This window comes from Sus scrofa, chromosome 13 (genome assembly GCF_000003025.6).
Source record: "Sus scrofa isolate TJ Tabasco breed Duroc chromosome 13, Sscrofa11.1, whole genome shotgun sequence".
NCBI lineage: Eukaryota > Metazoa > Chordata > Mammalia > Artiodactyla > Suidae > Sus > Sus scrofa.
Window position 1 is genome coordinate 40,196,722 of NC_010455.5, and position 13,240 is coordinate 40,209,961.

The 13,240-nt window shown below is 45.9% G+C and overlaps 1 long non-coding RNA gene across 1 annotated transcript in view; it reads left to right on the forward strand.

Annotated features, from left to right (window-relative positions):
- LOC110256254 overlaps positions 1 to 2,502 on the forward strand; it is a 31,579-nt gene extending 29,077 nt beyond the window's left edge. Inside the window, exons 2-3 of the long non-coding RNA XR_002337600.1 lie at positions 1,235 to 1,431; positions 1,857 to 2,502. This is a non-coding gene — a long non-coding RNA (uncharacterized LOC110256254). The remainder of the gene's footprint in view (positions 1 to 1,234; positions 1,432 to 1,856) is intronic.

The following is a 13,240-nucleotide window of genomic DNA, read 5'->3' on the forward strand; positions in this document are numbered from 1 at the left end:
AAAACCTCCAAATGCAGTCTTTCCTGGGTACCATGCCGCCTCCTCGGCAACATACACAGCTCATTCAGCCCTGGGAGGGCGAGCAAGGCCAAGGTGGGAACTGGGGAGGATTCCAGCTCTGGGTCATCAGCCATGTGGTTGGTCGAGGGATCTGTTGGCCTTGCCCAAGTGGCCCCTTTGGCTCCAGGGTCCTCTCCTGCTTTCCTACAATTTTGGGTCTCCAGGAATCTTTTCTGAGGTTGTCCCTGTGGCTGGTTGCACCACCCTCCACAGGCTTCCTGCCTTTAAGACAGTATTCTCAGAATCCGCTCCCTTCTCAAATGAGAGTAAAGGAGAAAGGCAAACACAAGAAGAACCAACAATGTGGATTAACAGCCTCTGGCATAATCCAGGCTGGTAGCCAATTCACCCTTTTACTCCAGCCCAGAGTTTCTGCATGGGAGATTATAGGCATCTCTTTTTTTCAAAAGGAATAATTAAATGATAAAAAAGTAATTTTCTCTAACATCTATTGAAAATGACCTGAACCCTGGCATTATCCAAGGTAATCAGCACCATTGCCACTTTTATTTTTTGCTTTTTAGGGCCGCACCCTCAGCATATGGAGGTTCTCAGGCTAGGGGTTGAATTGGAGCCATAGCCACTGGCCTGTGCCACAGCCACAGCAACACTAGATCCAAGCCGCATCTGTGACCCTCACCACAGCTCACGGCAACACTGGATCCTTAACCAACTGAGTGAGCCCAGGGATTGAACCTGAAATCTCATAGTTACTGGTCATATTCATTTCTGCTGTGCCACAACAGGAACTCCAGCACAGTTGCCTCTTGAACTAAGTACTATTATTATTTCCATTTTGCAGGTCAGAAAACTGAGGCTCAGCGAGGTAAAAAATATGATAAAGGTCACACAGCAAGTAGTGGGAGAGCTGGAATTTGAATCTCAGTCTTCCTGACACTAGAGTCCAAGTTTTTATTTATGGGCAGTACTGGACTGCATCTTAGATGCCTAAAAACAATGCCAGACTTGTAAGCCTAGCATGGCATTTAAAAATTCAGTTTTTATAGAGTTTGTGTTATAGTCTGGCCCTTCTCTCTATGGGACTATAAAACAGCACCCTGCTGTCACTTCAGCTGCCAGGCCCATGTTACAAGCTCAATAAATACTGTTGACTGATTAACTGTACATCTCACAAGCAATTTTGCTTTTTCAAATACTCCTGTGTCTGTTTCAGAAATGGCAGAAAAAGTGAAAGTTTTCTCTGGGACTTCCAGGCTTCTTCAAGGAGATAAAACTCAAAAAGCCTCTGACTGAAATAAGAATTGCCAGACCCTTACCATCCCACCTGTCTCACTATGACTGTTACAATGTCCTAAGGACCTCCCCACCCCAGCAGCTTGGCCTTCTCCTTCCTGCCCTCCTCTAGAAAAGGTATGTAGCCCACTCCTTCCCCCCACCGCCATAGAGGCAACATATGCCCCCAACCAACCAGAAAGTGTATCAGAAGACTCCATTCTTCCCCCATTCAGCAGGTCAACAGGTGTATGGCAAGACCACTCCTCACACTCCCTTTGTCTTTGGGCTATAAAAACAGAGGCTACCATGCCCGGAGTCAGCTCTCCCTGATTATCAGGAAGTCGGCCCACTGTATTAACAGTTTGTCTTGCCAACTTTCTTTTCTACATCTTGCTTTAAATCCGGAAAAGTCTTTTTCCACCTGTGTGCAGAGACCACAACAATTTCTGGGGGCACTGTCTTCTCTAAAAAATAAGAAAAACAGTTCTGGTTCTGCTTTTATTGATTGATTGATTTGCCCATTGAGACTCTTCAACTCTTCCTTCATTTGGGTTTCCTAGCTCCCAGCCACACTCACTGAGGATGGGATGCCCTGCAAGGTTTTGGTGAGACAGTAAGTACTGGCCTTTAAATCCTGCCTTGGATGCTCCACTTGTGACTCAGCGGGTTAAGGACCTGACTAGGATCCATGAAGATACGGGTTCGATCCCTGGCCTTGCTCAGTGGAGTAAAGGATCTGGCATTGCTGTGGCTGTGGCATAGGCCAGCAACTGTAGCTCTGATTCGACCCCTAGCCTGGGAACCTCCATATGCCACTGACATAAGGATGACACTGGGCAGATGAGACTGAAGGCAGTTTGTTAGTCACTTACACTCACAGCCTTAGGGAGGAGGATACCACCCCCCCACCCCCTACCCCCTACCCCTAAGGCTACACTGAAAGTGCACTTGGGGCCAGAGGATTCATAGTATCAAGAGGGTGAGGTATCCCTTAGTTGCTACAGGAAGATATGATTGGGCTGTAGGAATAATTCCGTTAGCTGGCAGAAACTGAAGCCCACTTCTCAGGGATGGGCAGGAACTATGTCCCGTCCCTTCAACAAGAAGTGTTGTATGGCTAGGGGGCCTTATGGGTACAGAATAATGGGAAGGGGGACTTGTGGTCAGCCCGTTTTAGGCCCTCATTTTTTTTTTTTCTTCTGTCCTTTTAGGGCCACACCAGTGGCATATGGAGGTTCCCAGGCTAGGGGTCTAATCGGAGTTATAGCTTCCAGCCTACACCAGAGCCAAGCAATGCCAGATCCAAGCCGCATCTGTGACCTACACCACAGCTCACGGCAACGCCGGATCCTTAACCCACTGAGCAAGGCCAGGGATCAAATCCGCAACCTCATCGTTCCTAGTTGGATTCGTTTCCACTGCTCCACGACGGGAACTCCAAGGCCTTCTCAATTTTATCAGATGTCAAGGCAACACATAATATTGAACATGAATATTGAATAAGACAGGGATTGGATGTGGCAGATGACCATCCATCTGAGCAGCCATTCTTTCCTGCCTTCCATCATCCATCCATCCATCCATCATCCATCATCCATCCATCCATCCTCTGTATCTTCCACAAAGGACTGACCTTCCGATGGCATCTCTGGTTGTTTTTCATGGTGTTCAGCTCATAGTTGTTTGTAAGCAACGTTTGGATTAGCCATTATACTCCTGTCACCACTTTTTCACCTTTTTCACCTGTGTACTAACAAGTAAGGTCAACTCATTGGTGCTGGAATATACTTTTTTTTTTTTCTGTTTAGCTTCTGCTTTTGCTAGAACCATCCTCCTCTCTTCCCTCCCTAAATTCTCTCTCCCTTGGGCCAAATCTCTCGTCATCCATATTTTCTCTCTCTTCCCTGAATTCTGGTTCTTCCTGTCAACCCAGAACCTTTGTGGAAGCTGTTTTGTGTGAGTACATAACCTCACACTCCTGGGTGTCATTGTGTTTAAATCATCCAAGTCTTGTAAAAAATATTTATGATGCAAGTACAAAAGCAGTATGACTAGAATCTCTAAGTGAAAATTTATCTAGCATCTGGCACATAGAAGGCATTCAATGAAAGTGTGGAAATGGTCAATAAAACACCTGAATAGCCTTAAAATTCTGAGTATTATTTTTAAAAGGCTACATATTGATTGATAGACAGGGCTCAGAGAAACGATTTCTCTTTCTCAGTCTAAGTCACTATTTACCTGGCTTCAACATTTGCCGCATTCACCCTTAAAATTTTCATGTTGTCTGTGCACTACCTGTGTTATTACTAACATGTTTCCTTAAATTGATTTCTTTTAAAACCTCTTCTAGATCTGAGCTGTAGTTCCTGTGACATCAGGCACTTAATATGCTAGTTATTTTCATGTATCTTAGAAAAAAATAATTAAGATATGAAATAATTGTGTGCCATCTAAATTACTTCATGTGCCACACCTAGGAAACTCTCATCTTTCTATATTCATATCTATATATTTTATGATAAAAAGCTAGTCATACACAAAAGACTACTGTTGTGTGTTTACTATTTTATATGAACATTTTCATAAAGGCAAAACTTTTTTTTTTTCTTTTTTGTCTTTTTAGGACCACACCCGTGGCACATGGAGGCTCCTAGGCCAGGGGTCGAACCAGAGCTGCAGCTGCCAGCCCATGCCACAGCCACAGCAACTCATGATCTGAGTCACTTCTTCGATCTGCAGCACAGTGCAGGGCAATGCCAGATCCTTAACCCACTGAGCAAGGCCAGGGATCAAACCTCCGTCCTCATGGATACCAGCCAGGTTCATTAACCACTGAGCCATGATGGGAACTCCAAGGCAAAACTGTTGAGACAGAGAGAACATCAAGTGGTTGCCTGGGCCTGGGGATGGAAGTGGGGATTGACCTTAAACAGGTACCAGGGAACTTTCTGGAGTGATGGAAATACTCTAAAACTGAATGATGGTGATGGGTACATGCTGTGAATTTAGAGGCATTCATCAAACTATATTTAAAATGGATACATTTAATGGTTTGTAAATTATATCTCAAAGAAGGAGCAGGAGGAGGAAAGGGAGAAGGAAAGATTCAACCAGCAGGGGGGATGAGGGAGTTTCTAGAGTGCTGGTGAGGTTCTGTTTCTTGATCTTGGGTGTGGCATATTCATAGAGGTATGTTCAATCTGTGAAAAATTCATCAAGCCATTCATTTATGCTTTACGCACATTTCTATATGGATGTTATATCCCACTGACAGAAGTTACTAGGAAAAAAGTCAGCCAAGGTGAGGACACCACTTCTTCCCAAGTAATAAAAAGTTATTGCTTTCTTGTTTATTATTTTGTATAATCACATTACCCTGCCGACTTAATTTCATGACGTTAGGGGCTCAGGTTTTGTGTGTCTTAGTACAGAACGGGTTATAAAGAGATATATTTAGCTAATCACAGAAGTGCTATAAGAATGTCAGCGGAAGCCATTGTTTTCATTATTCATAGCAATTATCAACATGGACAATATTCAACTTGCAGCCAAAATAAATAGATGTTTTGAGAGATCTTGGTGGAACAATCAAATCATCATTCTCAAAAAGTTACCCCTCTCTCAGCCTGGTTTTCCTGCTGCCTGCCAGAGATTCAATTCTATATTTATCTTTTCAAATCAGCGGTATAGCAATTAGTTATTATAATAAGAGCTACCAATTTATTGTGTGCTGACTTTATGCCAGGCACTGCATTATCAGAGTTTTTCATACTTTAATTGCCTCACTTCATTGTTACAACAACTCTGCCAAAGAGTTGTTTTTATTCCCTTTTTCAGTAGAGGAAACTGAGGCTGGGGCGTCCAGCATTGCTGGTGAGTGACAGAGCCAGAGAATGAACCAGAGTCCCACCCCGTGCTTTGCTCTGTCTTGGGACCTGACGTCAGTAACAGGAAATAAGTGACACGCGTATAATTCTGAATCTCGAGACATGGCTCTTCACACGGTTACTATAGTTACTCTCTACATGATGCTCTCATTTTTTGCCGGGATAACAACGGCTCGACTATTAGCCACTGAGGTGTTGAAACCCCACCATCATCACAAAACCCGAGGGACATTTCAATACACTTAAAATAGCATTCCTGCCTTTTAATCAGACCTTTTATTTCAGAAGCCCCTGGAACATTAACAGATCCTGTACTATGGCAGCTTTACAAATATTGTTATTTGCACCTTGAGTAAAACATAGGAGCTTTCTAAAGGTAATACACCTGTATTTCAGGCAGTTAGTTCCATGGGACTCCTCAACAAAAGTGATACATTTGGGTGGGGGTGATCCATGGGAGCCCCCTCAGTATGTTGAGGGAGGGAGTGGGCATCCAGGCAGGAAGACCTGTGGAAAGAGAGGTGTGTTAGGATGGAGAGACTCAACCAGGAAGGGACAGGAGAGAAGGGACAGGAGCTGTGCTTTGCAAGTAAGACTTGATAAACCAGCCAATGCACGCGGAGGAAGTGGTTTGGATTAGGAATTGGGCGGGAGGACCACCAAGGCCTGAAATGTGTTATTGACAAGTGTTTAGAGCGCTGAGCTGTCAGGGAGGATGAGAACTCAGAATCTGGAGCTGTCTTGCCTCCTGCATGCCAGCTGGCTATGCGTTGGTCAGGCAGCTTTATTCCCTTTTGGCATGTGATGACTCTCAAGACCCATAAGCTTCTCAGATGTGGCACACTAAGACACTCATGGCACCAAAGACAGAAGCCAGATCTTCTGATCCCTCTAATTACAGAGTCATAATGGTGAAGAGGATGGTGACATTCCAGGACAACCACAGGGCCTTTCTCTCAACACTGGTGAAAACCAGATTCCTTCCCCTGGTTCTGTAACTCCCAGCAGAGTTTCAGAAGATGATTAAAGAGAAGATCAGGAATGATAGGTAATTAGAAACCTTATAAAAAGGAAAAATGCTCTCATCAAATTTACCAAAGCATCCCCACGGCTGGACGTGGGAAAGGCCATTGGAAATTGCTGGCTGCAAGGGCCACTTGTGCCAGAGGTCGGCCTAGAGGCCGGGGCAGGTGTGCAGAGGGTCTGGAGATGGTCTCCAGGGGTGGAGGGAGGAGACTGGTTAGAAATATATTTCCCGGTTGGGGCAGCCCATGGGTGAAAGGCTAAGGAAGGCCTTTTAAGCCCCAAGCGAACCTCAGCTGGTGAAACCAGTAGCACAAAGGTGACTGGCAGGGAGGAAGGGAGAGACACACACACTGGAGAGACCCACCGCCAAGAAGGGCTAAGTGGTGTGGGTTTCTCCACTGGGCATTCCCTTGGCTTATCAGAATACCCAGGAGGGGTAGTTGGGAGGAGTTTGGCAAAATCTCAGGTCAAAGAAAATCCATGCAATTAGCTGCGTTAGGGTCCTTTACCTATTGGGGCCCTTTGGGACTGTCCCCATCTTGGAAGGGGTTGTGGGAGGTAATTGAATGGCCACAGGTGGCTGAGAGCCCTTAGGTGACCTGCTTGGACTTTGATAGCTCTTCACACAGTTGAGCAGCACCCCTCCCCAACCTTTGGGGGACTCCTTTTTACACAGAGGAGCTGCCCAGCTTCTCTCCAATCAATGGCTGAGGTAGACACTCCCATCCTGTTCCTGGCAGGACCTCCCATTTGTATGTTCAAGAGGCTGTTTAGGAACCCCCTACTCCCACCCCGGAAAGGACACAGATTTTCTTTTTGCATTTCTGGTCCACCAATCCTAAGGCTGCCTGAGGTTTAGGGCAGGAGGTGCGAGAGGTTCTAGGTGACACAGGTGAGGTGGGGTAGGAAGGGGTGCTCCCCACTGTAGATAATCATCCAAGAGATTCATCCTGCTTCGGGGACCGGGTTTCATTTGCTGGTCCTTTTCCCATCTTGTTTATTTTTTTCTCTTTGATGCTCTTTCATTTCTCCACTCAGTAAATCTTACTGACCAGGGTTGTGGCATGGGTTGTTCCAGGTGAAGAGAGACACTCTGAATGAAGACAGAAACACAGCCTTCTCTGTCAACGAGGGCACATTCCAGTTGGTAACGGAGAGTCATAAACAGAGTGAGGGAGGGCAAGCAGGGAGTGGTTTGAGAGCTCAGGGAGGGGGAGGGAGGTGATCAGACCTAAGCAGGGGTGCCTGGGCCAGGGAGATCTCCCAAAGGAGAGGGGAACTGGTGCTGGTTCCTGCTAGGGTTGCCAGATAAAGTACAGGAGGGCCTGTATTTAATGCAATAGTTGTGACAAACTTATACTAAGAAAATTAATCATTTATTTGAAATTCACATTTCACTGAGCATCCTGTGTTTTCGTTTGCTAAACCTGGCAACCCTAGTTCCTGATGAATAGACAGGCGTTAGCTGAGTAAATAGAGGGACAGGAGGGAATGGCATCCCTATGGAGGGAACAGCATGTGCAAAGACCTGGTGGTGAGTGTGCTTCATTTAAGGAACTGAGCATTGTCCAGTGGCTGGAGCGTGGAGTCCAAGGGGGAAGGGAGGAGGCAGAGAGAATGTACTGAACTTCATGTGGTTGTTGAGGGCGTTCTAAGGGCCGGACATGTTGTAAAGATCTAGGGTGCTGTTGTGAGCCAGACACACACAGCTCTCAGGGAGCTCATGGTTCAGCTGAGCAGCTGTGAGTTGGGGAGGGAAGGAGAGACACTCTAGAAGTTACAGCTGGGGGACCTCAGCCTGGCTGAGAGGTCAGAGAAGGTCAAGAAGGGCCTCTTTGAGGAGATGACAAGATGCCGAAGAACAAGGAGACAGGCATGCAAGGGCTGGGGGAAGAGTGTTTCAGGCTAAGGGAACAGCATAAGGGAGGCCCTAAAGAGAGACAGTGTGCAGGGGGTCCTGGATACAGAAGTCTGGCCAGAGGGCCTGGGGTCCTGAGAGAGAGAAAAGGTGCAGAGAGGAGGCTGGACAAGTGGGCAGGGAGTAGATCACACCAGAGGGGACTGGGGCCAGAGCCTGAAGGCAATGAGAGCCTTTGGAAGAGTTTAAAGCAGGCAGGGTGGCACAACCAGCTTCGTGTTCTTAAAGGTGACTCATGCCGGAGAGAGGAGGACGGATGGGTAGTGTGGGGGCAGAGAGAACAAGGGAGACCAGGAGGGGGCTCCTACAGATGCCCAGGACGGACAAGTTGGTAGCTTGGTCTGGAGAGATGATGGTGGGGATGGAGGGAGGGGGAAGGAAAGACAGATCCAGGCTGCACTGAGGAGGAAGACTTGGCAAGGCTGGGTGATCTGGCACTGGGAAGTGAGGGGGTGGGAAGAGCACACATGACTCAAAGCTTCTGGTTTGGACAGATGGGAGGATGGTAGCACCACTTGCTGAGCTGAGCTGGGGATTTGGGAAGTTTGGAGGTGGTGAGGAGAGAGGGCTCAGGTTTGCACGTATTAAAGGCGAGGGGACTGGTCTCGGCCCATGGGAAGATGGACTGTGGAGGAGAAACCCGCAGGGAGCCAGGCAGAGCTGTGTTCAAAATCTCTCTTCTCACACTTGGCTTTGATCACTGACTTCTCCTCTCCTTGCCTTGGTTTTCTCATCTGTATCATGGGATGATGTGGGTCATCCTCATAGTTGTGAGGATATGTTAGGTGGCCTCCAAGATCAACCCTAATGACCCTGCCTCCTGGTTTCAGATCCTTGTGTGGTACCCACCCACACTGCAGTAGGGTTGGTCTCTGAGATCACAAGACTATGGGTATGTCACACTAAAGGCTGGGTTATAAAGGACATTGTGGCTCTTTCCTTTCCTTTCCTTTTCCTATCTTTCCTTTTTCTTTCCCTCCCTCCTTCCCTCCCCCCCCCTTCCTCCCTCCCTTTCTCGGCACCTGTGGCATATGGGAGTTCCCCAGACCAGGGACTGAATCTGAGCTGTAGCTGCAACCTGTGCTACAGCTGTAGCAACACTGGATCCTTAACCTGCTGCACCGGGCTGGGGATTGAACCCATGCCTCTGCAGCAACTGGAGCCACTGCAGTTGGATTCTTTAAATTTTTTTAAAATGCTTTTGACTGCACCTGTGGTATGCAGAAGTCTCCAGGCCAGGGTTTAAACTCGAGTCACAGCAGTTACAACACTAAATCCTTAACCACTAGGCCACTGGGGAACTCCCTGCATTTGGGTCCTTAACCCACTGTGCTGGGACAATGCCATATCCTTTAACCCATTGTGCTGGGCTGGGTATTGAACCTGTGCCTCCTCAGCGACCCGAGTCACTGCAGTTGGATTTTTTAACCTACTGAGCCACAGTAGGAACTCCTGTGGCTTTATTCGTAGATGGGGAATGCCAGATGACAGGTTGTTAGGAGAGGCTCATATGAAGAGGAACTACTGCACCTGCTAAAAGGATGAGCTTGAAGCAAATATTCCTGCCCCAGGGAAGCCTTCAGCTTGCTGCAGCCCCAGTTGACATCTAGACTGCAAGATCCACTACCTACCTAATCTACTTCTAAATTCTTGACCTTCAGAAACTGTGAGGTAAGAAACATCTGCTGTTTTATGTATTTATTTGGTCTTTTTGCCATTTCTTGGGCCGCTCCCGCAGCATATGGAGGTTCCCAGGCTAGGGGTCGAATCAGAGCTGTAGCTGCCAGCCTACGCCAGAGCCATAGCACCGTGGGATCCGAGCTGCGTCTGCGACTTGCACCACAGCTCACGGCAATGCCAGATCCTTAACCCACTGAGCAAGGCCAAGGATAGAACCCATAACCTTATGGTTCCTAGTCGGATTCATTAACCACTGAGCCATGATGGGAACTCCTGCTGTTTTATTTTTTAACTTTTTTAAAAAAGAAGTTCATGGCGCAGAGGAAACAAATCCGACTAGGAACCATGAGGTTGTGGGTTTGATCCCTGGCCTCACTCAGTGGGTTAAGGATCTGGCATTGCTGTGAGCTGTGGTGTAGGCCGGCAGCTGTATCTCCGATTAGACCCCTAGCCTGGGAACCTCCATATGCCATGGGTGCGGCCCTAAAAAGACAAAAGAAAAAAAAAATTTTAAGTTTTATTGACATTAGTTGATATACAATGTTGTGATAACTTCTGTTGTACAACAAAGAAGTTAGAAATGTTTGTTGTTTTAAGCCCTTACATTTTGGGACAACTTATGACGCAGCAATAGAGAACTTAGTATAGTGCCTGGCACATAGTAGGGGCTTTAGAGTATGCAGCATCTATAGGGGATGCTGGCATTCATGGGAGAGGACTGGGCTGGGCGTACGGCTTTGGGAGTCTTTTGGTTTAGAGACAAGAATGGACTCCATGGAGGTGGCTGAGCCAGTCCACAGGGAGGGGTAGACAGAGAAGAAAGTATGGCCTTGGCCAGAAACCTGGACATAAGGGGTGAGTAAAGCAAGAGGAGGAGCATCTCTGTGAGTCTGAGATGAGGAGTTGAAGAGGAAGGAGGAAATCTAGAACAGGGCTCTGGGAAGAGGTTGTCCCTGGGAGGGCGTGGTCACTGACATCACTGCAGGGAAGCCTGATGGGAGATCTGAGGAGTGTCTTTTGGATTCAGCGACAGGAGATTCCTGGTGGCTCTCCACAAGAGCAATGTGCATAGAGAGGTGGGCTCTGAGGCCAGATTGAATGCTGTGGAGCAGGATGTCAGTGTAAACGTTTTCAACCCTCAAGCCCCAAGCCAAGGTGGTTTACAGGAGAATCCTCTAGAAAATCCAAACCATAGAAAAATCTCATGTTTATGAAACTGCTCTAGTGAGCAGACACCCATTCCTTAATTTATTTTATGAGGTTCATGTAACTTTGATAGCAAAACAAGACAAGGAGAGAATAAGCTAGAAGCCGGCATAGCTCATTCATAGATATGGACACAAAAATCCTAAATAAAATATCAGCAAACAAAATCCTACTGTATTGAAAAAAAAGAAAATCACATCATTTAGGTGTGTTTATTCCAGGAATGCATGGATGGTTTAATATAGTAAAGTCCATGGCTGTAACTAATTACATTGGAGATAGAGGAGAGTAGTACTTCATAATAGAGGAGAGTAGTACTTCCTTACTCTGATAAAAGGTATCTACAAAAAATCTACAACAAATATCTCTCCTTTTTTTTTTTTTTAGGGCCGTACCTGCGGCATGTGGAGGTTGGGGGTTGAATTGGAGCTATGGTTGCTAGCCTACACTACAGCCACAGCAACACAGGATCTGAGCCGTATCTGTGACCTACACCACAGCTCATGGCAATGCCAGATCCCTGAGCCACTGAGAGAGGCCAGGGATCAAACCCACATCCTCATGGATACTGTTGGTTGGGTTCGTTACCTCTGAGCCACAACAGGAACTCCCCAAATACCATATTTAATGGTGACATATTAGATGCAGCCAAGAACAAGACAGAATTGCCCACCATCATTTTTATTCAACATTGCATTGGAGATTTTAGTGCAGTAAAATAAGGAAAAAGAAAAAAAGACCTAATAGGAAGATACAAAACATTATTACTTGCAGACTATAATTACTTACATAGAAAATTCAAGAGAGCCTGTAAAGTTATTAGAACTAAAAAAGAACTAAATTAGAACTAAAAAATGTTTGAATATAAGCTATTTCAATGTTATAAAATATAAATATGTAACTGAAATTTATAGTGGCAGTAAAAACTTTGAAATATGTAGGAATCCTTCCTTTTTTTTTTTTTTTTGTCTTTTCTAGGGCCGCACCTGCAGCATATGGAGGTTCCCAGGCTAGGGGTTGAATCAGAGCTGTAGCTGCGAGCCTACACCACAGCCACAGCAACGCAGGATCTGAGCCATGTCTGCGACCTACACCACAGCTCATGGCAACGCCAGATCCTTAACCCGCTGAGCAAGGCCAGGGATCCAACCCATAACCTCATGGATCCTAGTTGGATTCGTTAACCACTGAGCCATGAAGGGAACTCCAGGAATCCTTCTGAGAAAACCACTGATAAAGTTAATTCCTCTCAGTTTTTAGTTGAGGAAATAGAAGCCCCAAGAAGGGAAATGATTCTTCCAAAGACACCAGTAAGCCAGGGGCAGTTTTGGATTTTCATTGGCACCAAATCCTGGAGATCTGAGTGTTGGGTAATTTCAGCATTATCTTTCCTTTGTAAAAGATAAAACTCATTTATTTTTCTGATTATAAATTCCATATCCATGCATTCTAGAAAACACAAAAAATTCAGAAGAACATTTAGAAGTAATAAATGACTAATATTCCCATCCTACTGCCTAGAACTATGGTTAATGATTCGGTGTAGCTTTCAAAATTTTTCTCTACATATATTTACATTTTAAAAAATAAAATTAGGATTATGCCATGTATACCATGTTGTATACTGCTTATTTCACACACATTTACCTGTATCCTCACGTAGTCTTTTTCAGTATGATAATGTAGCACTCAATTATGTTGATGAAGCATATGTCATTTATTTAGTCTATTGATTTGAGTTTTCAGAGAAAACCTAAATATAAGATATGACTGTGATGATGATGCAGATAAAATTAAACCCCAGAGACAGCTGATGCATAGGCAGACATAAAGTACAGGTGAGTTTCCAAGGCAAGTAGTTATCCTGGTGAAGGGGAAATGGAAAAAACCAACATTGCATACCTGGTCTCACCTGGAAAGGGATGGAGATCTGGTTAGCAGGAACCGAATGGAATTTGGAGGCTATGCTTGGAGATCACTTAGCTCTGAAACTTTAGGTAATGGCCCCCTCTCTGCAGCCTTGGCTTCCTTCATGGTGAAATGAGGGCTGTTCCAGCGCCAGGGTCATCTAAGGACAGCTCTTTCAGCCCTCGGAGCCCTGGCATTGGTCGTTTTCTCTGCTGAAGTCACCTCTGCCCTTCTACCCCCCTGGCCTCCCACGTTGACCCTTCAGGCTTGGCTGCCTTTCCCTATTGTGCCCACCAGGCTGGATAAGTGACTTTAC